Genomic DNA, 25539 nt, shown 5'->3' with positions numbered 1-25539 from the left:
TGATTCTGATGTAGGGTTTTAAATTCTGTTGTTGTTCATCAATAAGTGGTCCTACAATATGGCGAATCAATTATTAGTGTTAGGTAGAGTGTCTTTCCTGGCAAAACCTCCAAATTGCATTTCTCGTAGTAGTAACTATGAAGCACTAAGAAGAACTTCTTTCAGGACGAAGTGAGTCACAAATCGTTTAATGCTCCCTTCTTTGCCTTCATAATTGTATTAAATGCTTTTTTCTTTGAATAGAAACTTCATTTGTAAACATTTCCAGACACAAAAACTTTCTTTTTTTTTTTCAATCAACAAAAGTTTGACAGTTTAACTAGAAGAAAAGAAAAAGAAAAATTTTCCTATATAATTTACCATGCAAGCGCAGGCCCACTCATATTTAAAATTCCCCAACATTCAATTACTTTAACTCATCAATTTGATGTCAGTACTCTTTTAGGAATATCTTTTTATAAAAATTTGTGTCTTTAAGACACTGGTTAACACACATTTTTTTAAAATTTATTATGCTTTAGATTTATTTTCCGCTTTCATTTATATATATATATTGTCTATTTAACCCTACTATTTCAAAACAAAAAAAAAAAGGTATCACTTGGAGATCCAATTAACTGGCGACCAAACCTTTTCAAGGATTATTTAATGAGTGCCTTGGGACATATGCACCTGTTACAGAAATCCATAAATATCTTATCTGCTACCAGAGGCTCACTGCTAATTTATGGTAATTATGTATCAAAATAGATTGTCCATTTGTGTAGATGACTTAAATTTTAGCATGTATTAAAGAAATCATTCAATTTTTTGTCCAATATTCACAAGTTGGATACAAGAAACATATCAAATCCGCCCAAAGTTGTCATAATTACGATGAGAAACATGACGAATAGTTGACCATGAAACTAAGGAATGAGGGACTAAAGAAATTGTGCTTGACAAAGAAATATGAAGTCATTGAGAAGGATTCGAACGTGAGAAGGATTCAAAGGGTGAGCCTATGAACTGTGAGCCCCAGCGCTGCCTATCACGAGGTGGGACGTAGAGGGTAGCTCCAGTACCCCACCAGATTAGAGTATTAGACATGCTGGAATTTTGATAGGACTTTGATGCTGAGTTTTTAGACTAATAATAAATTCCAAATCATTGCATTTTGTCTAGAAGGTTAAACAGATGATTAGGATGAATATTCGGAGGGATGATGATTATAGAAATGGGGCACATATGGTTGTTCTATTCACGGTTCAAAAGTTTTTACTTAGGCAAAAATTCAAAATGTGCTGTCCAAATAATGTCACATAACTCTAATGTAATTAATATGTTTTAAGCCATATATATCTTGTTGACAAAAAATTAAACCAAACTATTTAGACTATTAATAATTTTAGAAGTTGATTTGTTATTTGGTAACTAGATTAGAATTTGTATCAAAACTAGTTTAGGAAATATAGTTGATTCAGGAAATATGGTAGAGTTGTGTTTAGATATTAGTATTGGAATAGATGTTATGGTTTTATGTGTCTATTTAAAGACTTGAGTCCGACTTTTATTAGTGAGAGAGTTGTGATATTTGAGTTATAAAATTATTTCCTCTCCAACATAATACTTTGCCTTCCTCTACCCAAAGGGTGATTGAGAAATTTCTAAAATTATGATGATTTTTAAAAAAATTCTACAAAGGAGGCATTTTTTGTATGGGATTCCGTTCAGGGGGTCTTCGCATTCAGCAAATGCGAGCTCAAGGAACTCGCATTTGCTGAATGCGAGGTCTCCCTGAATTTTCCTAGCATTCAAATCAAAAAAAAAAAGAAAAAGAAAAACAGACCTCGCATTTGTTAAATGCGAGGTCATATACCTCGCATTTAACAAATGCGAGGTTCTCGCCCAGGCAACTCACTCAACCCGTAGCTCTCTTACAAACCCAGCTGCAAAGTTCCTCCTTTTTCTCTTAGTTTCTCCTCTGCTTTCTTTTCTTTCCTGCTCCAGCTCATCCTTTCCAACCCTCCGAAAGCTTCTTGCTTCCACTCTTCCCTTTTCCCCCCATTTCACTCTTGCTCTTTGTCTTCCTCAGTCCCTCGAAACTCTCAGCCCCAGTTCTTCCTTTTTTCCCAGTTTTTCTTCTCCCCGAAAATCTCAACCTTCTTGCTTGCCCTTCTCGCTTTCTTTCTCTCCAAATGCCACTCCAATTTCTCTCCCCTTCCAAGCTGCGTTCCTCCGCTTTTTATAACTTCAAGAAATCCCTCAACCCTAGCATCCATGGTAATTGTTTGCTGCATTTTTATGGCCAGAATTTGAGCCGTTTGATGCTCTTAATTCCAGAATATTCTTGGCATCTTCTGGTGAGTGAGGTGGAATTGTGTATTGGTAATCTTGGAGAAAAAAGAAAAATGAAGAAAAATCCCATTTGTTGCTTCTCATTTCCAACCGCGAGGTCTTGTACTTCATGCTGGTTCTTGTACCAGCAAATGGAGCAAGAAGATTGAGTACCTCGCATTTCTTGAATGCGAGCTTTTTTTTCTTTTTTTCTGAAAACACTTACCTCGCATTTCACAAATGCGAGGTACCTGAACTCGCATTTCACAAATGCGAAGATCACATTTGTGGAACCAACTTCACAAATCACCCCCTTTGTAGAATAACTTTTTTTTTTCATCACAATTTAAGAATTTTCTCAAGGGTGATTAGACAATTGAGAGCATGAAACTTTGTTGTTATCTTTTTACTTCTTCAACTTATTGTTTCCGGGACTTGTGCTTGTGACTAGTAGGTTTGTGGACATTTATTCCTTCATTTTATGTCTTGGAAAGTACTTCATCCTTTGTTTGATTTATTGATTGGTTTGTGAGATTCCAATGTTACTTTTGCTATGCGATTTTTTGTGCTAACATATCGAATACTGTAGCTCTCATAAAAAAAATTGTAAAAATAAATTACAATAATATACAATATGTTCAAAAGGTGTTATAGTGTTTAAAATCTATTAAAAGAGATATTATAGTACAATTGTTCCTGCCCCTTTACTAATGTTTATAGCTAAACTACTTATGATGCCTTCTGTCTTTTTGGTTTACTTGTACAATCTTATATTGATGATTATTGACGGGATTTTTATATCAATGCAAGTTTAATTCCGATTTTACACCCGTTGGACTGCAAGTATACAGGTCGCAATTGTAGTACAAGATGTGTATCAGGTCGATCCCACGAGGAGCAATTTAAACAATTACTAAACCCTTGTTTTCTCTATTATTTAGACTTACAATTAATTTGAACAGAGAAAGTATAATGCTGTAGTCTACAAATCTAATATACAAATCTTGTTTAACAAATGCTGAATGCAAATAGAGAAATTTCACTTAAGGAAGATTCTAGGGATGTAGATTCCACTTATGGCATAAACAACACAAATGAATGGATTTACTTCTTGCTATTATTCTTGTTTAACCAGAGATTCATTTCCAAAGTTTCCAAATCTCATTTTCATGAAGAAATTGCCTAAAGCAATATAGATTTCCCTATTTTCATGGTGAAATACTACTACTACTCTGTTTTCTTTCATGAAATGCTAAATAATCCACCTAAGTGTATCTCTATTTTCATGAACATACAACTCAAGCTCTACTCATGTGTTTCCATTGTTATTACCAATTCTCATCGAACAATAACAACTATAACCAAGCTATTGGTGATCAATCAATAACAAGTAATCATAGCTACACAAGTAGACAAGTTAATACAAGATATAACAAGTGTAAATCACATTCAATTCATATTATTTAGCCATAAGTTTCATCTATTCCCTAGATAAAGAAAATTAGCTACTCATGAATGATTTAACAATCAAACTCACAAGTTTATTAATGCAAAACATCATAAAGTACAAGTATAAGAAAGATAAAAGAAAGATTAGCCAATTGAAGGTGAAGCTCTCCAATTCCTGCTATGCTCTTGTACAATATGATTACAAGTGAAAACTCCAAAAAATGCTTCTCCAAGAACTCCTATCTAGAGAGAAAAATGTTACAAGATGAAAAACTAGCTACGTATGGTAATGTCCTCACCTCTCCCCTGTGTTTCTGCATAAAAAGTGGTAGAAAGTCTACTCTTCTCCTTCATAATTTTCTCCACTCAGATTTTGTAAAAAGAAGTCAAAGATATGATGTTTCTTTTTGTCTACACTCATTTGGTCTTCTCTTTTGTTGCAGAAGCATGTGCCACGGATTTCTGTCCCTCAAAATAGCTGGAAAAGTTGTGAGAAAGGTAAAGAAAAACGGTTGTGCCACTTGCTGAGGAGAGAGGCAGATCCGAGCCTCGGATCCGAGGAGTGAAAATGGATCCGAGCGCGGATCTGTGGATCCGAGGACTTTCCATGATGGATCCGAGGTTGGATCTTCCTGACCTCGGATACACTCCGCCAGAAGTACAAACGAGGGCTCGGATCCCTCTTGTACACATGGATCCGAGCTCGGATCCGTGTTGAGCAATTTTCCAGTTTTTCACTTCTTCCTTTTTTCTACATTTTTGCTCCCAATTTCTTGTGTACTTTGTCCTTTGGATGACCCTTACATTTCTTTCAACTTGTGCATGAATTTCATACATCAATAACTTTCACAATTTCACGAAATTAACGCATTAATCCACTCATTTATCAAGTTTTGAACCCTTAAACAATATTTAAGCAATTATCACCAAAAGAGTTCAAATATGGCTTTAATCTTCTCAAAACATACCAAAAATTCATGCCAAATTTGTACAAAAATGTACGTTAAATATTCACTTATCAATTATCATGACTAACTATAGTTGGATGATCTTCGTAACAAGTTATGATGCTATTGTGAGTATGCAGACAATGCTCCATATAGATCTTCTGTTGACGGTCTATAGTTGGATGATGAACAGCATCTATTGGACATCCACTAAAGAAATGCTTTGTTATGTAGTATTGATTGATAAGACATTGAATTGCCACAAATTGTCAAGCAAAATGCCAAAAACTAGAGAGAAATAATCATCCATTGTGACCTATATTGCCTGTCAGTTGAATAAATGAATATTTCAATTTGATTATGGTGCAAACCTAGATGGATTAACATCTCTATTCAAGTCTAAGAGGAAAGAAGAATGGGTTGTGGCAATAGCAACTCTGGCAAGGGGTGTGACCCTTGTTACAATTAAATCAATTAAAAAGTTATGCAATTTTCTTGTGCCTCTATAATAATAAAAATTTAAATTTTTAGTTAATGTTGGAAACTATAAATTAGATTAGAACTTTCTTTCTTATTATCCTACATGACAATCAGGATCGGCAACAATAACATCATTATGGAAATAAAATTTGAAAGTAAATCATATTGGAAATATTTTTTTTAGCAAGATTGCTATTTTGACAAAAAACTCACTCCTACTTTAAGTATGTAACATATAGATTGATTTCCTTAGACTGCTGTCTGAAATTTCTACTTTATAGATGGGAAAACATTTTGATGTTATTATGCAGCGCCATTTGACCTGGTAGACAGATCCTATAAAAGAAAACTGCTGGAGAACCCATAGTAATTAAATTAGTAGTAAATCACGCACACCTTAGAAAGTGGAAAGTAATCCAGCACGCTAATCACGCATATGGTGTCAATTGCAGCTAATCATTAGATGTTTTTGCCTTTTTCTTCTGCAATTTTCTGGTTTAATACTTAAAAGAATGTGAGGTATGAGCTGCACGTGATTTTTTTTATATATAAAAATATTAGCAGAAATGAGTAGAGGGACTAAAACGGTGCTTTTTTCATATATAAGATGAAAAATGATCATTTCATCTATAAGTGACCTTAAAAAATACAAAACTAATATGTGAGAGACAAAAAACATCATTTCATATGTTAGATGAGTTGCTCCTGATTTGTCAAAAAAAAAAAAAAAGAAAACATTAGTTGACGGTGGATTCTGCTTTTATTCCTTAAACGTCAAAGCTATTGGATATTATTAATGAACCCATTTATTATATTATTATTATTATTATTTGATCAATATAATTATTATTATTTTTAGGGTGATGTTATTTACACTCTAAATATGTTATTTGCACTCTCACTATTTCATTTTCAATTTGATGAGAGCGTATAACCCCTACCCTAATTTCTTTTCTTGTCTATGAGAAATTAAGGTAGGGGTAATATGATCTCATCAAAATGAAAATGGACTAGTGGGAGTGCAAATAACAATACGTTATTTTTAAAGTATATATTACCTTGTGTATAAAAATACAGCTAATTGATCACATTATTCAAAATTGCAAATTTAAAACTACTAGTACTTAACCAATAACCAAAATGACTGTTGGCCACCACCATAGTCTTTAAGAGTTGGTGGATTGGGAGATCAAGAGTTCAAACATTGTCTTCCACCACTTGCCACCTTATGTGGCTTACTATTTTAAGTGGTTTAAATCCATACGAGTACACGCACCCGTGTGGGCCGATAATAGTTGTCGGTTCTCCAATAATGGTCTGATGATAGTTTAGTTCCCGTCAGTTCTCCAATAAATTAAATCCACATGTGTGCATGCACCCGTCATGTCGTTCGATGATGGTTTAGTTTCCGTCGGTTCTTCAATAGGCCCAATTGAACCCTTGTATAGGGTAGACAAGTCACGAGTGACAAAAAAAAAAAAAAAAAAGCTTCTGATACTTGCTTCTACTGGGGAGTTAACTGATAAACAAACTAAAGAAATAGTGTAGAAGATTATATGTTCCTTGGACAATTTAATAGTAATACGCGAAGTCGATGAGAACCCAAGGCAAATATTAGCATGTCTCGATGTTGTAACTAGCCAAACATTGACAGTAATATGATACTCTAATATCTTTCCAAAGCACAAGAAAACATGAACACTAATTACCAGTACATGATAAGATGAAGATTTTGGCTTATACCCGCAAGCACAAGATTATGCAAACGAAATTAAACAAACGATTACATTAACGGATACTCCCATACATTTAGCATAAAATTATGCAAAAGATATTTCCTCAAAGACTGTGGGAGACAACCCTTCCCTTCCACAATGAAAGACAGACACCACAATACGAGAGTTATAGTAGTAAAACATAAATGAGCAAGTAATCGTTAACCACCAACAGGCAACGGGCAACAGGCAACAGGCAACAACAAATCGATTTAGGTTGACGTTGACACGGTAAGGGTTTCGGCATCACTTGAAACGGTGGGCACACTCTGAAACACTTTGCCAATTCTCTCAATCGGCACCACGGGCAGGTTCTGCCACACCGTATAGCCGTAACCCCTCTGCGCCGCCCTGTAAGCCGCGGTTTCATTGTATTTCTTGCACCAATAAGCAGCCGTGGGGACAATCATTTGAGCCACTTGAGGGAACAGGGGGAGCTGGTTCAGCAAGCGCCAAGCCGACACCGCATACTGCCCAGCTAGGGGCTCGTACTTGAATAGAATTCCTTGCCTGTAGGCTCGTACGTGTTATAAAGCGTTTGGGCGATGGTTTTAGCGCCGTCCACCAAGCCGGCCAGCTGCAACTCGGAGGCCACCCCTCTAGCCACCTCAGGGGCCTTCTGAGGCGCCGAGAGCAGCTGATGTGAGAATTGCTTCAGCACCGGGGGTACATGACGGTCTAACTCGTTAATCGATTCGTCGACCTGCAAATCACGAGAGTCAACGGTGAGCTGATGATCACGTGAATTATTAGATGGCTACGGGGGCAATGAATGAAGGAATCAGGAAAAGGAAAGCCGTCGCGATTCATGTAACTACTGACTTTTGAGGAAGAAGATAACCAAACAAGGAAAAGGAAAAACCTTGCGATCTGCAAACTCGAGAAGCTCCAAGGAGATGTCGCAGAACTTGCGGTAGACAGGTCCAATGGCTGTTCTGACAGTTGCTTCCACAATTTTAACGCCCGGTTTCAAAGGACCGGAGCTTTCTTTCGCATAGTTGTAGAGTGATGAGAAGGAAACGATCATGTAGATTGCTCCTACTTGGACGAAATCAAGATACTTGAGCTCCTTCTTCTCGCCTCCTCCCTCAACCTTAACGAATTCGATTCACAGAATTAGCATGTCAAGGATTTGGATATGATTTGCAGGGGAAAGAAGTTTAAAATAAATAAATAAAAGGACATGCATAAGGCCAATAGCTTGCCTAGTTTGGGAGTTTAGGAAAGAAAAGAAAAGGACTGAAGCCTTAAGCTAGAAAAGAAAAGAATAGAATAGAAAAGATTGGAAAATCTTTCCACATGTTATATGGGAGTTTTGGGGGAGAAAGGGAGTGAAGTAATTTTACTTTGTTTAGAAGTGGAGAAAAGTGAAAGGAAAAGATTTTGTTTTACATAGAGACCCTTAAATCTTAAATTTACATGAGCATGAGTATTCTACTAGGTTATTTTGTTAAATTTTGTATATTATTCATTTAATAATTATTGGATCTTAAAAAAACTAAAATATGATTTTTGTGAAGGAAAATAGTAATATAATAAAAAGTGAAATAGAGAATAACACATGGAGTGGAACAGAAGATCTGTTATGGTTATATTATAATTTTTTTAAAAATAAAAGTAGTATATGCAATAATTCACTTAACCAACTCCACTTTCTCACATTTCCAGCCCCATTTTGGGCAGAAAGTTTTTCGAACTTGGAAGGGACCTGACGTCCTTCCTTTTCTGTTCAATTCTTTCCTATCCAAAGTTTCAAACGTGATAAAAATTCAACTTCTTTTAATAATCTTTTCCTTTCTCACAAAATCTGCTCTCTATAGTGATAACTGACGAGACAACCACGCACATGGCAAGGAAAAAAAAAAGATTAGATGTATTCTTTTGCAATTTTCACGAAATCTTGACAAGCCTATACGCTGCCAATAAGCTAGAAAGAGTTTACCAGCACAGAGAAAAATATATCAAGAAAGTGGCTAGAAGATGAAGGAAGGAGGTCGAGTGGTCATGCTCACCGGCGCCGTCGGCTGTTTGACTTCATCCGATTCCGCCATAATCTCCCTTTGAAGAAATTGAGAATGATAATTAGGGAGAAGAAGAGGAACACACGAGAGACAAGTTACCTACTAGTAATATGCAAAGTGCAATTGCTAAAAGTGAAACAACTACTCTGAATTCGATACAATGTGCCTTATGTTGTATGTGAACGGAATCAAATGTTAGTAACCACCGCCCCTTTTATGACGGTGGTGGTTCCCAATATTGTCCGTGTGACTCCCGAGCGCTGAGCAGTAAGAAATCTATAAAAATGGAGACAGGTGAAATAAATAAACTGGATTTGATACAATGTGCCATATACTCCCTCCCTTTTTTTATAACTGACGTTTAAGAAATTTGCTCTTAAGTACTTTTATCTGTCATTGTATTATTCCATGCAGCATTAATTATTTTTTCACAATTTTACCCTTTTATCTCTCTTTTCCATTACAGGGTTCTTAATTACTACTCCTAGTAATTATTGCTTCTCTCTTTGCTTTTGGCCTAGTAAAACAGCACCATTTAGTATTCTAGTGAGAGAAAATATGGATGAATTGGACAATTAATGAGGGTATAAAAGGAAAGTAGTGTATAGATTTAAACAATGAAAAACTTTTCTTAATTGGTATGCAAAACCTTAAACGTCAGTTATAAAAAAAGGGAGGGAGTATTTTTTTTAATTGAGGGTAATGTGCCTCACGTTTTATGTGAATGGAATCAAATGTTAGTTATTATCCCAAAAAAAAAGGAACCAAATGTTAAGCACTTAAATTTAATGGATTTAGATTTTAACATATTCAGACCGTTTGATAATAAAAAATTGAACATTTGAATTAATTAAGTGGCATTGAATTTCGTACGCAAAATTTGCTTCCAAATTAAGTGATAAACTATTCACTTATCACTAATTGTGATATGCATTCAAATATATTAAATTTAATATTTAACAATTCAATAAATTAATGGATTTAGATTTCAGCTTTCAAATTTCAAACATCAATTTTATCAAACGCACCTAATAACCATTGGCCCCTTTTATTATTGTGGTTCCCAATATTGTCCATGTGACTGCTGAGCAGTAAGAAATCTATAAAAATGGCTTAGGTTAGGCTCTACATTATTGTTCCTCGCGTGAGTGACAAAAAATTGTTGTTTCCTTTTTCTTCTTTTTTTGAAATTAATTATATCGATCATTGCTATTTTTTGAAATTTTTATAAAAAAAAATATACTGTAATAACTTAATACATGTAATATAAAAATATGACTGATAAATATATTCATGAAAAATATAAAAAAAAAATTTGAAGAAAAAGGGCAATACAAACAAGTTCCGCTCGCCTTTTTTTTTTCACAAAATTACTCTCTTTTGACCAAAAAGTATTAAAAATTGAAATATAACTCACCCAATACTTGCACATGAGAAATTTTATCATGGATTACCAACTTGGCAAAATTTAGCAAGCTTTACTGGTTCCTCTTTATGTATAAATTTTAAAACTTACACAAATTGTTGCTAATAGAATCAGTAAGGCAAGTTTCAAGATTTTGTTGGAAAGCATTTTCATTAATCAAAAATTAATTATTGAGTTTGGAAGTAATTGGTCTAGACCCAAAGAAAATGTTTGACTTATGCACCATTCCAAGTTCCAACACCTCACTCGGTTAATTACTTTTGGCACGACTCTCAAAGCCACGTTCTAGTAGGTAACACCCACAATTAAGTACTCCAAATTCTTAACGGTTTGCAAAATAACACTCTTTTCTTCCCCTTAATGCCTGGTGTACTAATTTACTACCCTCCGGGGCAAAAAGAAGAAGGTATACAGGCTTTGGTAGACACTGCTAGTTTTCCACGCGCGGATTTGTAGAAGTTCCGGTAAGCGTTGGGTGGGCGGCAAACGGGCAAAGTATGGGCGGATGCGAACCTTGCCGGCACGCTTCACTGTGATGGCGGTTTCCTCCAATCTCAACTAAAACAGTTTTGAACTTCTTTGAATCTCTATATAATCGCCCTCTTTGAATTTCTCATGTGCAGCCCCCGCTTCCTTTTTGGGCTTTTCTATATCTCGGCGGGATGCAAAAGTTAAAAGGGGGGAAAAGGAAATGCCGTCTAATAACGCCCATTTAGAGTTGCATAGTTTATTGATAAGTAGTAGAGTTTTTACTAAAAGCACTTGTTAAGTGATTAAGTACTTTCAAATATATTATGTGGATACATTGTATTGGATAATATACAATTTAAAATTTTTTAAATATATTTATTTAGTTTATAATACAAGATAAAATGATTAAATTTAATATTTCATTTTTTACAACTCAAAAACTATTCTAAAAGTATCAAATTTGAGTTTTTGCTAAAAGTGGTTTTAATATTCAAAATTTTTGCTACTAATTTTATGAAATGATATTCACCTAATGCCTCAAAAATACTTTTAGTACCAAAAGTGCTTTTTTACTAGAAATACTGTAACCCCAAACTGAGCTTAAGTCTGATACCAAGCTTTAGTGATGCACAATGAGGTGTCTAGGCTGGCTCTCATGTGATTGATGGTAATTTTTTGGAACCACCGATAACTAAAATTGGACTGGCATTTGAATTTCAAGAGGGTTAACTCCCATTTGGATTATAGGGAAAAATTTTGAAAATAATTCTTTACATATTTTTTTAGTTATCTTTTTTTATATAAATCACATTGTCATAATATATTTTAAATTAAAAATTACAATCCAAATTGGATATTTCCACTATAAATGTTTATTACACTCCTATCTTCATTGAAAAATTAAAGATAAATGTGTAAACATATCTGAATGGGTGGGTTTGGCCACTAAATAGTTTGGAATATACATTTTGCGTATCATAGTTTACAATGCATGCGAAATTTTGCGAAATTAATGTGGGTGAATGTATGACAATGTTACGAGAAACAACTAGAAGAGTTCATCGTTTTGGAGTTTTCTTGAAGGAAAAACGAAAGAGTTAAGGACAATTATATCCAAATGTATCTGTGTACCCATCTTTTGTTAATACTTAATAGTAAACAAATAAATTATTGGGTCACAATGGATTTAACGAAAATTTAGTGAATCAAAATGGAATGCTTGATAGTTCTCCTCTTTCTTATAACGGCCTTTGCCACTATTGTATAGGGTGTGTTTGGTACTCTTATTTTTTGAATAGTTTATTTTAGAACAAATTTTTTGAATTAATCTTTTATACATTGTCAATGTATACATTATTATCGTTAGATATGTGACTACTAATTTTAATTTAAAATTTACATATATGATACTGTATATACCGATAGTGTATATAAGATTAACTCAATCTTTTCCAACTTTAGTTATAAGAACTTGTTAAAAATAAAACTTGTTAAAACACCTCGAAGATTAGTGATTTTTTCACAAACAAAATTTTCAAATATAATGTTATAGTAATATACTCTAAAAAACAGTCCAAAAAACACAGTATCCATATAAATGTCAAATACAACTAAAAAATAAATAATTAAAAAAAACCCACCACCTTTATCCTCTTCTAGTGATCACACACTACCACTATAGACCACTATCATCTCTCCTCTCATTCACCAACAACATTGCTTCTTCCCCATCCCTTCTTCTCTCCTCCCTTTGCCTTCTCTTTTCTCTCTCTTTGCCTCTTCTAGTCGCGACTAGAGGCTGTGATCAGAGAGGAGAGAGGAAGCAGAAAAGGGGAAAAGAATGGACGGGATGAAGAAGGATGAGGAAGGAAGGGAGAGAAGACAAAGGGAAGGGGAAGAACACAAAGTAAAAAGTACATAAAATGGGGACATGGGAACATAAGTGGAATATCAATGGTTGGTGTCAATTTCTGTTTTTTACCAAACAAACCACAAGTGCGAGGGGCATAAGTGGATAAATGAAAACAATGAGGCAGTTATGTGAATTCTCCATCACATGGGGTGTAAGGTTTTTTTTTTCCTTAAACAAATTTCCCTTTTTATTCTCTCTTCCCTCCCCATACCCTTCTATCCCTAATTGTCAAGTTCAAAATTCGAATCATGAATTTGATAATAGAGAGAAACTGTAAGAGTCTTCCCTTATTGGTTAAATTGGGTGTAAGTTGAATTTGACAAAATAAATAAATAAATAATATTAATGGCATCTAAAAATTCATATAAGGAAAACATAAGTACATCTAGAAAGTAGATTATATGGGATAATTTTTTGAAAAAATATTGCTGCATTTTTTTGATATGGCATATGCAAGATAAAGGATCTGTTTGAGATCGCAATAACTTATTAAAAAATACTCTACTTAACAGAGTTTTTAATAAAAGCACTTATTAAATGTTTAAACGCTTTTAAGGGCCCGTTTGAGGTTGTGATAGTTTATTGAAAAGTACTTTTCTATTAGATCTTTTAATAAAAGTACTTATCAACTACTTAAGTACTTTTAAATATATTGTTTGAAAATATAATTCAATAAGTACTTATTGTATAGGATAATGTGTAATTTGAAATTTTTAAAAAGTGTTTATCTCTTTATTTGGTTCATAAATAGGATAAGATGATTAAATTTAATATTTTTTTCTAATTATAAAATCTACTCTAAAAGCACCAAATTTGAGCTTTTGCTAAAAGTGCTTTTAACACCAAAAATTCTACTCCTAATTTTATCGGATGATATTTACCAAACACTTTAAAAGTACGTTTAGCACCTAAAAGTATTTTTTTACCAAATGCACCGCAACTCCAAATGGGGCCTAAATATATTGCTTAGATACATTGTTCAATAAGTACTTATTGCATTAGATAACATGTAATTTTAAAATTCTAAAATATATTTATCTCTTTATTTAGTTCATGATATAATGATTAAATTTAATGTTTGACTTTTTAAAACATAAAAGCTATCGTAAAAGTTTCAAATTTGATATTGAAGGAAGCCCACTAATTAGATATTAAGCGTGAGTAATTTAAAGGAATAATATTCACATCTCTTATTCAGTGGAGGTGGAAATTATTTCGAGATAGTGGAAAATAGATTATAGAAAGCAGTCAATCTGGTTTGGCGACCGAATGCCAGAAATACTGCTAATCGTTAATGGGTGACTTTGTCATCCTCAAGCGGCTGGAAACATAAGCAATGCAAATATGCTTGATATTTTGTTGGGTATTTGACGGATGTTTGATACAAATGCAAGTTAAATCCAAAATATACCCGTTTGATTGCAAGTATACAGGTCAAATAGTAGTTTAGAGAATATATCGAGTCGATCCCACAAGGAGCGAATATTGCAAGTACTAGGTCCTTACTTACTCTATTATTTAGACTTATTATCAATGAACACAAAAGAAATCACAATTACTTACTAGTTAACTAATTTGCCTAGATAGCTTGCAAGAAAACAATGAAGAAAATTCACTAAATACTTGAGTTTAGAGATGAAGAATCCACTTATGGCATAAAAGTTACAAATGAATAGATCTATCTCTTGTTGACTACTTTTGTTTAATTAAGGATTCAATTCACTCTTTTAACCAAAACTCACTCGTATGATGTAATGACCTATAATAGACTTGTTTTCCCTATTCTTACTGTGAATAACTAGGTCTGCCCTTTTGTTCTTCACGAAATGCACAAAAAAAAAAAAAATCACTCAAGTGCACCCCTATTCTCATGAATCTACTCCTTAAGCTCCATTTATGTTGTTCCATCATTATTACCAATTTTTATTTAATAACAACAACTAAAAAATTACTATTGGTGATCAAGTAACAACAAGTGATAAGCATGTATAAATGGATAAGTTAATATAAGAGGTAACAAGTATAAATCATATTCAACTCATATTAAGTAGCAATAAGGTTCATCTACTCCCTAGATCTAGAAATTTAACTACTCATGTGATATAAAACAAGAAAAAACATAATTCCATTCCATGAACACATGTTGAATCATAAGTAAAGAGATAGAGAAAGAAAACTTAGCCAAGATGATAAACAAGCTCCCAAAATCTTCTATTTCTTCAACAAATGAGTTGTACAATGAAATTTTCAAGTATTTCTTACAAGTTTCTAGCTAGAGAGAATGAGAAAAGCTCTAACTAAGTTCTTGAGTTAAAAACTGATAATAACTCTCTCCTCTCTACTCTCTTCAATGATTCATATATATATATATATATATATATATATATATATAGTGTTAAAAGAGTAAAAAAGTGGTAAATGAAATGACATAAAGGTTCCTTTTCTCTTCCCTAAAGGTTCTTGAGCATGTGCAGCCGAAATTCTGTGCTAGAATTGAGATGAAAAGTAGTGTAAAAATATGACAACTTGTAGAACAAGTTGCAAAGAAATAGAGGATAGTACGTGACCTCAGGATACATGACCTGAGCTCGCGTATTGGAGGTCACATATTCAATTCAAGTATGTATTTTTTGTTTTTTTTTCTGCTCCAATTCATCACTAAGCTCTCCAACAAGATGTCCATGTTGTTGCTCATGCATTTTACCAATAATACTTACATTTGATGCCCTATTTCCTTTCCGAATTGTCATTGAATCATGCATTAATGGAGTTTAGGTGACATCATATCAATCCAACGTTTATATTGCGTCTCAAATCCTGCAAATATAACCAAAATTGCACATTAATATACTCTAACGAAACTCGCAAATTTTATAGACTTAGAGAGCAAATTACACCTTAAAAATCCTAATTTGTGCCAAAAATAAACATATAATGCTACTTAATAAACATATATAATAAACACTTATCAGTATTAATAATAGATATATGGCAATAAATATTTGAGAGCCTGGAAAAGGAATTCCAATAAATCTGAAGTATACTAATTAGAGACCCTTTGTAAGAATTAAAAAAAAGGTGGTTAGAAAGATAAAAACAAGAATTATTTGATGCCATTGTAAAAACTAAATTTTTGGCATGATTAAACCAAACTTCCTAATAGTTAATGTCTCCTATTTCTAAATTAGAAGGTCAAGTGTAATCAGATTTTAGTAGTTTATTTGGTTAAGGTATAGAGAAATTATTTAGTAGTTTCTTAATTACACAAGTCTTTTGCACTGTTTTAGCATTATATTCAGTTGAGGATAGTGAGAAAAATTTATAGAGAGTTGTAGTTGCTATAAAGGGGATTCTGCTTGGAATTTATATAAGTATCAATATGAGAATCGAATGTACTTATTGGTTGTGTGATTAATAATAAACTTCTGCTATCTCACATATTTTTGTATGTGTCAAATATACTTTCGCTATGTGATTTTTTGGTGCTAACAAGTGATATCAGTGCTCTAGACTTTAATCCTGGGCGTTCATCAAATTAGAGTCACAAGAAGATGCTGACAGGATTTTGATGAATTATTTGATAAGTTAGAGTACTGGAACACAGGATAAAATTGGGCCACTGGATTGGTCTTGGAGTACACAATTGGTGTTGATAATTAGAAAATACAATTGTCATTACGAAGATTGGAAAAAAGAAATCCTACCATATTATCCTTGGTGTTGGATAGTGATCAAGGAAAAAAGTCCTGACGTCACTTGTTGACATTTTGGTGATATCGAAGAGATGAAAAAATCCTGTCAGATTGTTTGTGGTGGGGATTTGTAAGAACAAGAAATGTGATACCAGTTGTCATTCAAGAAGACTATTAAATTGAACGTGAAATGATTCATAAGAATTAATCTATCCACTTACGTGAATTGCAATGCTTAATAAACATTTTAGAAGATGGTGCAATAATTTGAACGAATATTTTTTTGTTGATGATAATGTGGAATTGTATTCATGCAAAGGTTTGGTATAAGGAGGCATTGTTGGCATGATTAAACAAAACTTCCTAATTATTAATGTTTCCTATTTCTAAAGTAGAAGTTCAAGTCTACTCACATTTTATTAGTTTATTTGGTTAAGTATACAGAAATTATTTGGTAGTTTCATGTCTTAGTAATTTCCTGATTATACAAGTCTTATGTACCATGTACATAGAGGGTGTTTTAGTATTTGCATTCTGACGGGATTTTTTTTTATCAATGCAAGTTTAATTCCGAATTTACACCCGTTGGACTGCAAGTATACAGGTCGTAATTGTAGTACGAGATGTGTATCGGGTCGATCCCACGAGGAGCAATTTAAAACAATTATTAGATACTAATTTACTCTATTATTTAGACTCACAATTAATTTGAGCAGAAACTTCAGATTTTAATTCAACTACAAAAATTCTTAAATAGATAAATGCAATATCTCAAGGGGAGTAGAATTCACTAAATATTAAGATCTAGGGATGTAGATTCCACTTATGACACAAAAGATCTAAAATGAATTAATTCAACACTTGTTACTGCTCTTGTTTAACCAAGGATTCATTTCCAGAAATACCAAAATCACATTCTCATGATAATAATGGGTTAAAACAGATTAGTTTTTCCTAATCTCTTGGTAAATACTAAATCTGTTCTTATTCACACATGAAATGCAGATTTCATCCACTTGAACGTATTTCTATTCTCATGAATATACAACTCAAGTTCTACTTGTGTCATTCCATTATTTTTACCATTTCTCAATGAATAAAAATAACTATAAACCTGCTATTGGTGATCAAGCAACAACAAGTAATCCAACATACACAAGTAGATAAGTTAATACAAGACATAACAAGAATGAATAACAATCACTTCATATCATTTGGCCATAAGCTTCATCTACTCCCTAGATAAAGAAAATTAGCTACTCATGAATGATAAAACACTCATAACTTCATTAATGTAAATCATCATGAATTACAAATACAAACAGAGTAAAGAAAGTCTTAGCCAAGATATGGTGAAGCCTTCCAAAAATCTCCTTTGTCTTGAACTTAGATGATTACAAGATGAAATCCCCATTGCCCCTTGCAAGTCCTAGGTAGAGAGAATATGTTTTTCTGTAAGAAACTAAGCTACGAATGGTTCCCAGATCTCTCCCCATATCTCTGCATAAAAAACACTCAAATGCTCCATTTTTCCAAGTCAAATTCTATCCTTTGATTCCCAAATCTCCACTTTGTTAGCATAGTCAAAAACCAATATTTTTGACTTGAAAATAAGCCACTTTTCTTGCCCTTTTGTCTTCTGAAGCATGTGCACCGAATTCCCTTGCATCTTATAGCTGGAAAGTGGTATGAACACAAGAGAATTGGCTGAGTCAAATTGCAGAATTTCGGCTATAAAACGCGCCTACACAAAACGCGGTTACAAGTCACGTTTTGTGTACTCGCGTATTCACTTTGGCCTTACTTCATCTGCGATTTTCTCTATCATAAAGGCCGAACTAGCTTTTGTGCAAAACATAAAAGTTGTAGCCCTTTGAGTTAGCTTTCCAATGCTTCAAGAATCATCCAAATCGGAGCTTTGTAGCCTGAGATATGATCGAAATACTGTCACCTGTTCAAACCTCTGTTTTAACTTCCGACCACAGGGTGCAGCTTCTGTATTCCAACGTTTTGCCCATGAAGATGGCAGAAATGGATTTCGATGTCTTCATACGAATTGTAGGTCTCTTTCTTAGCTTTAAAATGGTATAAAAATCACCTCAATCCGATAAGTGTAGCTCCAGATATGGTCAAAATACTGAAAAGTGTCAAAACTGACTTGTATTGCATTTCCTCACTTGAACGTTTTTCACTTCATTCTTCTTGTTGCCACTTAAATTCATCACCAAATCTCTATTTTTCACCTCAATTGACCTCCTTTGGTGATTGATTCATTATTCCTGCATAAAAATGAAGTTTTTACTATTAAAATCAATAGAAATGCAATATTATCCACTTTTACCAAAAATATATAATTTTACCAAAAACCTCTTTATTTTAATTATAAAACTAAATAATCAACTCAAAATTAACTAATAAAATGCACTAAAAAATACGTAAAATAAACTCTTATCAAATACCCCCACACTTGAATCATTGCTTGTCCTCAAGCAATATAAAATTCCAACCATCAATGATCCAAAAATTTAAAATAAACATATGTAGTATTTCAACTCCATTTCCTTGAATCAAGGTAAATAACCCTTATGTGATCTTTCCATTAAGTTCAAGTACTCATAATATCAAGCAAAGAAGAGCCAAGTATACCATAATTTTACCAATTCAACTCAACTTCTTATTTTTATCCAATTTCGCAAGCAAGCAACTCCTATAGTCAATAAAGATGCTAACTAATCTCATGATCAACTTCTTATTTTTCTTAAAGAGGGATTTAATTTACTTTTATATATATATATATATATATATATATATTTTAAGGATTAAATATTACTTAAGTTGTGAAAAATGCCTTTTGACGCGAAGATCAACATTTTTAGATGCAGATCCCCGGTTACTCAACATTTCACATACTCAAGTTGCTTTGCATACTCTTAATTCAAGTACCTTTTTACGCGAATGTCGACATTTGTAGATGCCAACCCCCGGTTACTCGGTACGAGAATCATTGGAGTAGAATAACCATTTTTTTTTTTTTATTTTTTTTAACAATATATAATAAAATTCCCTCTAAGAGTAATCATGAGAAGAGTATGACACTTATTAACCATATTAATTTCTTATCTTATAAAATTAGATAAAAAGAAGAATTTTCATCAAATATACAAAATGTAGGCATAATTTTCTCCACTTTACTAGATATACTTTCCTATAGATGTAAAAATTATAATCACATAAAAGTCATTTCCAAATTTCATGAGAAAAGAAGTATCAAAACCGCGTATATTTATTTCAAAAGGATAAGTGACAAAATTTTATTTATTTATTATAGTTAATAACATATATATGTATAAGGTTTTGGAAAAATTTTGACAGAGTCTCCCCTTAAAAGTGGACTAAATCTCCCTGCCAGCAACCACAAGAAACACCATTTAAGCACAAGAATTATATCAAACACAACTAAAATCACAAGTACCACACATTTCTTCCCCCACACTTAGAATACACATTGTCCTCAATGTGTAGGGAAAGAAAAGAAAAGAAACAAAAGAAAGGAACAAGTGACTCCCCAAGTGAGATGACTGCAGTCCAGTGAAGCCTTGAATCATGAGTCATCGACCGCTCAACCATCCACAGTCAACGATCTACTAGTTACTGCCACAAGTTCCAATATTCAAAATAAGGAATGTAAGTTAACATTTTTCAAACAAAAGATAAAAAATAACAAGCAAACAAAAGAAAAGCCAGCCAAAGGGCAGCCTCAATCATCCTCTTCATCGTCATCTTCATCATCATCGATGGGAGGTGGGCGTGTGCCTAAATGATCTTCAATTCGGTCCAGGCGAGTATCCATTCTGGCTAAATGATGGTCGATGTCGTCCAAGCGACCGAAAAGCCGCTGCCAGTTGGTCTGTGGCGGCGGAGGAGGTGGTGCTGCAGTAGATGGTCCAGCTCCATCGCGACCATGTCTAGCCTTTTGTCTCCGCTCCTGAACAGGGCGTGGAATGTCTCCCGTGCCAATACCAAGGCGGCGAAGAGTAGTGATAGTCATCTCAGCACGTGGTGGAACATACTCCCGCCGCATGCCTTCCAAGGGAACTTCAAAACGGGGGAAGATTAAAGTCAGTAGACGAGGAAATGAAAGTTTGAAAGAAGTTGTCTTACGCCTCGCCGTAGACCTAATGTGGCTGATGATGATGTTCGGCAATGAAATTCGAGCATATGGGGAAGTTCGGTTGTGGAACATGTAATCAAGGAAGTAAATATCGCTCTTGCGAACCTCCGTGTGCCCCGTCTTCTTTGGGATGACATTGTGAGCCATCATGTAAATGATAAGCCGATGACGAGGTTCGAATACATTTGCCAATATAGTCTCCTTTCTGGTAGAGCGAAAAGGTTGGTACTCGAGACCAAACCTAGCCATGGCCAATGATGGATCCCACCTCCTATTCGGGGGAACAAACTCCTTCTTCAAGTCTACTGGACGTCCGTCATCCATACACCCCAAAATAGCAGCCAAATCTTGCCGTGACAAGGTGATTCGTCTTCCACGCACCCAGGACTCAATTATTTCTCCACTATGGCGCGCCTTACTTTCAATGTTGGCGTAAAACTCGCGCACCAGGTCTGGGTAGTAATGGTTTGGAAGGGTGAGAATCGGAGCCCATCCTAGCTGAGCAAAAGCTTCTGAGATGTTGTACATCATCTCAACTGGTGGACTGACGTGCATCTCAAACAAAAACTCCAAATTAGCACGCGCCTCATGCCACTCCTGATTCCTGCGAGTGTTGAACCTAGCACTGTCAAATACCGATCTTCCCGCTCCACGGGAGGTGCCCTCACCAGGTCGACGGTTAATTGGTGGAGGAGAAGGTGAATTCTCCTCTTCAGTCACCTCCATCTCTTCATTAACCTCCCTCTCCTCACTACTAGAGGATGAAAGTACCGCTCTTCTTCCTCTTGGCATAGTACCTAAAAAATATTTCAATTATTCACATGTACTACAACTCATTTTTTTGGCAACAAAAGTTCAGCATTAATCCAAATAACCTCAAATACAATTGCTTAAGTTCTAATCATTCAATGATCGTACAAGACATATTTTCTGCCTAAAGTTGCCCAAAATCACCAAATTACACAAGATATGTATCAATTATAATTCAATTAGTGAAAATAGGAGCAATTATGATTATAACTATTTAGAATTAACAATAATAATATGCTTTTAGCTATAATCATGTTTAGGCAAAAATTAAACTAACTAACTCACCAAATCAACCAAATTACTCACTATACACAATGCACATGCTTAAACATCATCAACTAACCCTTTTTAACCATAATTTAACATCACCAATGGCTCAAAAACATCCTAGTTCCTTTTTCCAATTTCATCTAAATATAGCAATTGTGAATTTTAAAGTACTTGAAAACCAATAAATTGCTACATTTAAACATTTAAACATGCTTAAACAATCATAATAATCATGAATAAAATCAAAAATAGCCATGAACCTCATCAAATTTTCGAAATTAAAAGATGTCAGATAGCTCAGGATAAAAAATATGAACTTCTAAAATCAAAAGATTTGATGAAGAAACTTACCTCAATCACGTAGAAGGATGTTTGGTGATGCTAAAAATGCAAAAAGCCCTATGAAACAACAACCTCCAATTGACCTCCAATTGAAGAAATTAGAGTTTAAGAACCCTAACCTTCAATCCCTCAAAAACCTGATTTTAGGTGTTTTTCTTGGATTTTAATCGGTTAAAAAGGTTGTATGAAGCTCAAAAGGTGTTGGGGTGATGATTTCTAGCAAGATTATGGAGTATAAATGAAAATTTGTGAGTTGGGTAGAAGGAAGAGGGAAAAACGCGGCTGGAAAAATTGGAGAAGTGAAGAAGAAAGGCTGAAATCGCGTTTCTGAAGGCTATATTCAGACACGGAAAACGCGACTAAATACGCGCCTTCAACTCGCGTTTTTGAAGTCGCGTTTCCTGCACAAATCTTGCAGGAATGAAAACGCGACTGTGATGGAAAACGCGACTTTGAGTCGCGTTTCTGAAGTCGCGTTTTTGAGTCTTGATCCAGGCTTGAAAACGCGACTTCCATTAAAACGCGACTTTAGGTCGCGTTTTTGAAGGCGCGTTTTCTGTTCTGCAGGTGCAGAATTGAAAACGCGATTCTGAGAAACGCGACTTGTAGTCGCGTTTTATTTGCAAACGCGTTTTCTGCTTCGATTTTTAGCAGAATTTCAACTTTTGAAAAATTACAAAAGGTACCCCAATGACTCAAAATGCATCATAGATCATTTGTTTGCCAATTTTAATGACTGGAACAAATGTAAAACATTAAAAACATGCATTTTACCCCTTTATAATGAATCAAAAACACCTTTAACGCAAATCGAGGGGTTGAGTTGTTTGATCAAAGTTCGCCCTTTTCACCTCAAATGGTCATTCTTGCTTCCATTTGCCAACCCTATCACACAAAAACAACAAATTAACTAAAACACTTATTCAAGTCTAAAAATCACAAAAATTTAACACAAATAACATAAACATTGGGTTGCCTCCCAATTAGCGCTTTTGTTTATAGTCGTTGGCTCGACTGAAAGAGTTGAATCACTTTAGAGCATTAGGGAGCGATTTTCTCCCCATGGGTCGAAACTCCCGAGCCAATCCACCATGTGGTGAACCATGCTTTGATCTTCATAGTCCAATTTCCTCAAATGCCAAGGAGGAATATTAGACTTGTCATAGAGAGGCTCAACTTCACCTTGGAGTGGATTTTGCTTGTCTTTTCTGAATTGGCTCAACTTTTCACCATTTTCTTCATGGAATGGCGAATTTATTAAGCCAACTTCCATCCTTATCTTCTCCTCCTTTGTTCCTACACCATGAAAGTTAGTACCAAGGACATTTATAAATTTAACTTCTTCGGTCCTTTCTTGGTTAACCTTTTCATCATATGGCATATTAGACACAAGAGCAGTAGGCTCTATACTCCCTTCTTTATTATCCAAATTGAATTCCAATTCCTCACCATTAACCCGTAATATAAGCTTACCTTTTTCTACATCAATCATAGTTCGTGCAGTGGCTAAAAACGGTCGTCCTAGAATAATTGGCATTCTCACATCTTCTTCAATATCTAAGACAACAAAATCCACAGGTATTATAGATTGTCTTACCTTTATGAGCACATTTTCCAAAATACCCGTGGGACGTGTGATTGACCGATCCGCCTAATTGCAATGTAATATTGGTAGCTTTTAGCTCTTGAAGTCCCAATCTCCGGGCAACCGATAACGGCATAAGTGACACACTTGCACCTAAATCACATAAAGCATTAGAAAAATGCAATTGACCAATAGTGCAAGGAATAGAAAAACTTCCCGGATCTTTCAATTTAGGAGGGAGTTTATTCTTAATCAATGCACTACACTCTTCCGTTAATGCTATCATCTCATTATCTACAATTTTCCTCTTCTTTGACATGATGTCTTTCAAGAAACGTGCATAAGAGGGAATCTGTGTTATAGCATCAATGAAAGGAATGTTAATGTGCAATTGTTTAAACATTTTGAAGAACTTTTCAAACTCCCGATCCTGTCCATCTTTCTTCAACCTGTGAGGAAAAGGTATCACATTAGAATTTAATTTGGGATGAAGTGCATCAATATCAATGATAACATGATCATTTTGACTTTCTTGCTCCCCTTCAATTGCTTGCTTCTTGTCTTTTTCACCACCTGAATTTTCAAAATCAAATCCCTCAACCGTTTTACCGCTTCTAAGAATGATTGCATTGACATGCTCTCTCGGATTCACTTCGGTTTTACTTGGTAATTCACCAGGGTTTCTATTGTTGATCACATTGGCAATTTGACCAATTTGAACCTCCAAGTTTCTGTACATCCCAGCTAATTGGTCCAACCGCCCCTCAACTCGCTCGAATCTATCCGAAGTCACCTTAGCAAGTTTTTCCACCGCGATCTCCCAACTTGGTTTAGTTTCAGCCTGTGGTTGCCTTGGTTGAAATCCCGGCGGATTGGTTGGCCTTTGTTGATTGCCTTGATCTTTCCATCCAAAGTTTGGATGATTTTTCCACCCCGGATTGTAAGTATTCGAGTAGGGATTATTTGGAGCATTTCGGTTGTAATTATTGACAAATTGTACCTGCTCAGAATCAACACACTCATTAATATCATGTTCACCTTCACAGAAAGAACAACAAGCTACGTGAGCATTAGATGAACTTGGGCTAACTCCACCTTGTCTACTCAATAACTTCATCACATTATTCATTTGAGCACTCAGCATATTGAGAGTGTCCATTTCTATCATACCTGCGTGACGTCTTGTATTACCTCTCTCATTGGCCCATTGGTAGTTATTTGCTGCCATTTCTTCTATCAAATTATGAGCCTCTTGGGGTGATTTACCCATTAAAGCTCCACCTGCAGCTGCATCAATCATAGTTTTAGTAGAAAAAACTAAACCATTATAGAAGGTTTGTATGATTAACCACTCCGGCAGTCCATGATGTGGACATTTCCGAAGCAAATCTCTAAACCTTTCCCATGCTTCATATAATGATTCTCCTTCCATTTGACTAAAACCAGTGATATCCATTCTAAACTTAGCAGTCTTACCTGGTGGAAAATACTTATTTAAGAATGCTCTTGATAGTTCATCCCATCCAGTGAAAGTATTAGGAGCATGAGAGTGTAGCCAAAGTTTGGCCTTATCTCTCAATGAAAATGGGAACAACCTTAGCCTTATAGCATCATCACTAACTCCATTCATTTTAATTGTATCACAAATTTCCAAGAATGTAGCTAAGTGTGTATTAGGATCTTCTACTGCATTACCTCCAAATTGAGATTGTTGAACCATTTGGATAAGTGATGGTTTAATCTCAAAATTGTTAGCATTTACCGTAGGCCTTACTATGCTTGTTTGAGATCCTTGTGTTTCCGGTAGAGTATAATCTCGTAGAACTCGCCTATTTGGGTCATTTTCAGCCATTTCTTCTTCAAATGGTAGTT

General features: G+C 34.5%; 1 non-coding gene and 1 pseudogene across 1 annotated transcript; one reads left to right on the top strand and one right to left on the bottom strand.

The window, feature by feature from the left end:
• Positions 1–7179: 7179 nt before the first annotated feature.
• LOC113766171 lies at positions 7180–9018 on the bottom strand (annotated as a pseudogene).
• A 16007-nt stretch (positions 9019–25025) lies between these two features.
• Positions 25026–25132, top strand: LOC113767275. Its single transcript, XR_003467988.1, has one exon. It is a non-coding gene; the product is annotated as a small nucleolar RNA R71 (small nucleolar RNA).
• Positions 25133–25539: the final 407 nt, after the last annotated feature.

The sequence above is a fragment of the Coffea eugenioides genome, chromosome 3 (assembly GCF_003713205.1).
Source record: "Coffea eugenioides isolate CCC68of chromosome 3, Ceug_1.0, whole genome shotgun sequence".
NCBI classification, from domain to species: domain Eukaryota; kingdom Viridiplantae; phylum Streptophyta; class Magnoliopsida; order Gentianales; family Rubiaceae; genus Coffea; species Coffea eugenioides.
This window is presented reverse-complemented; position numbering and strand designations above follow the sequence as displayed.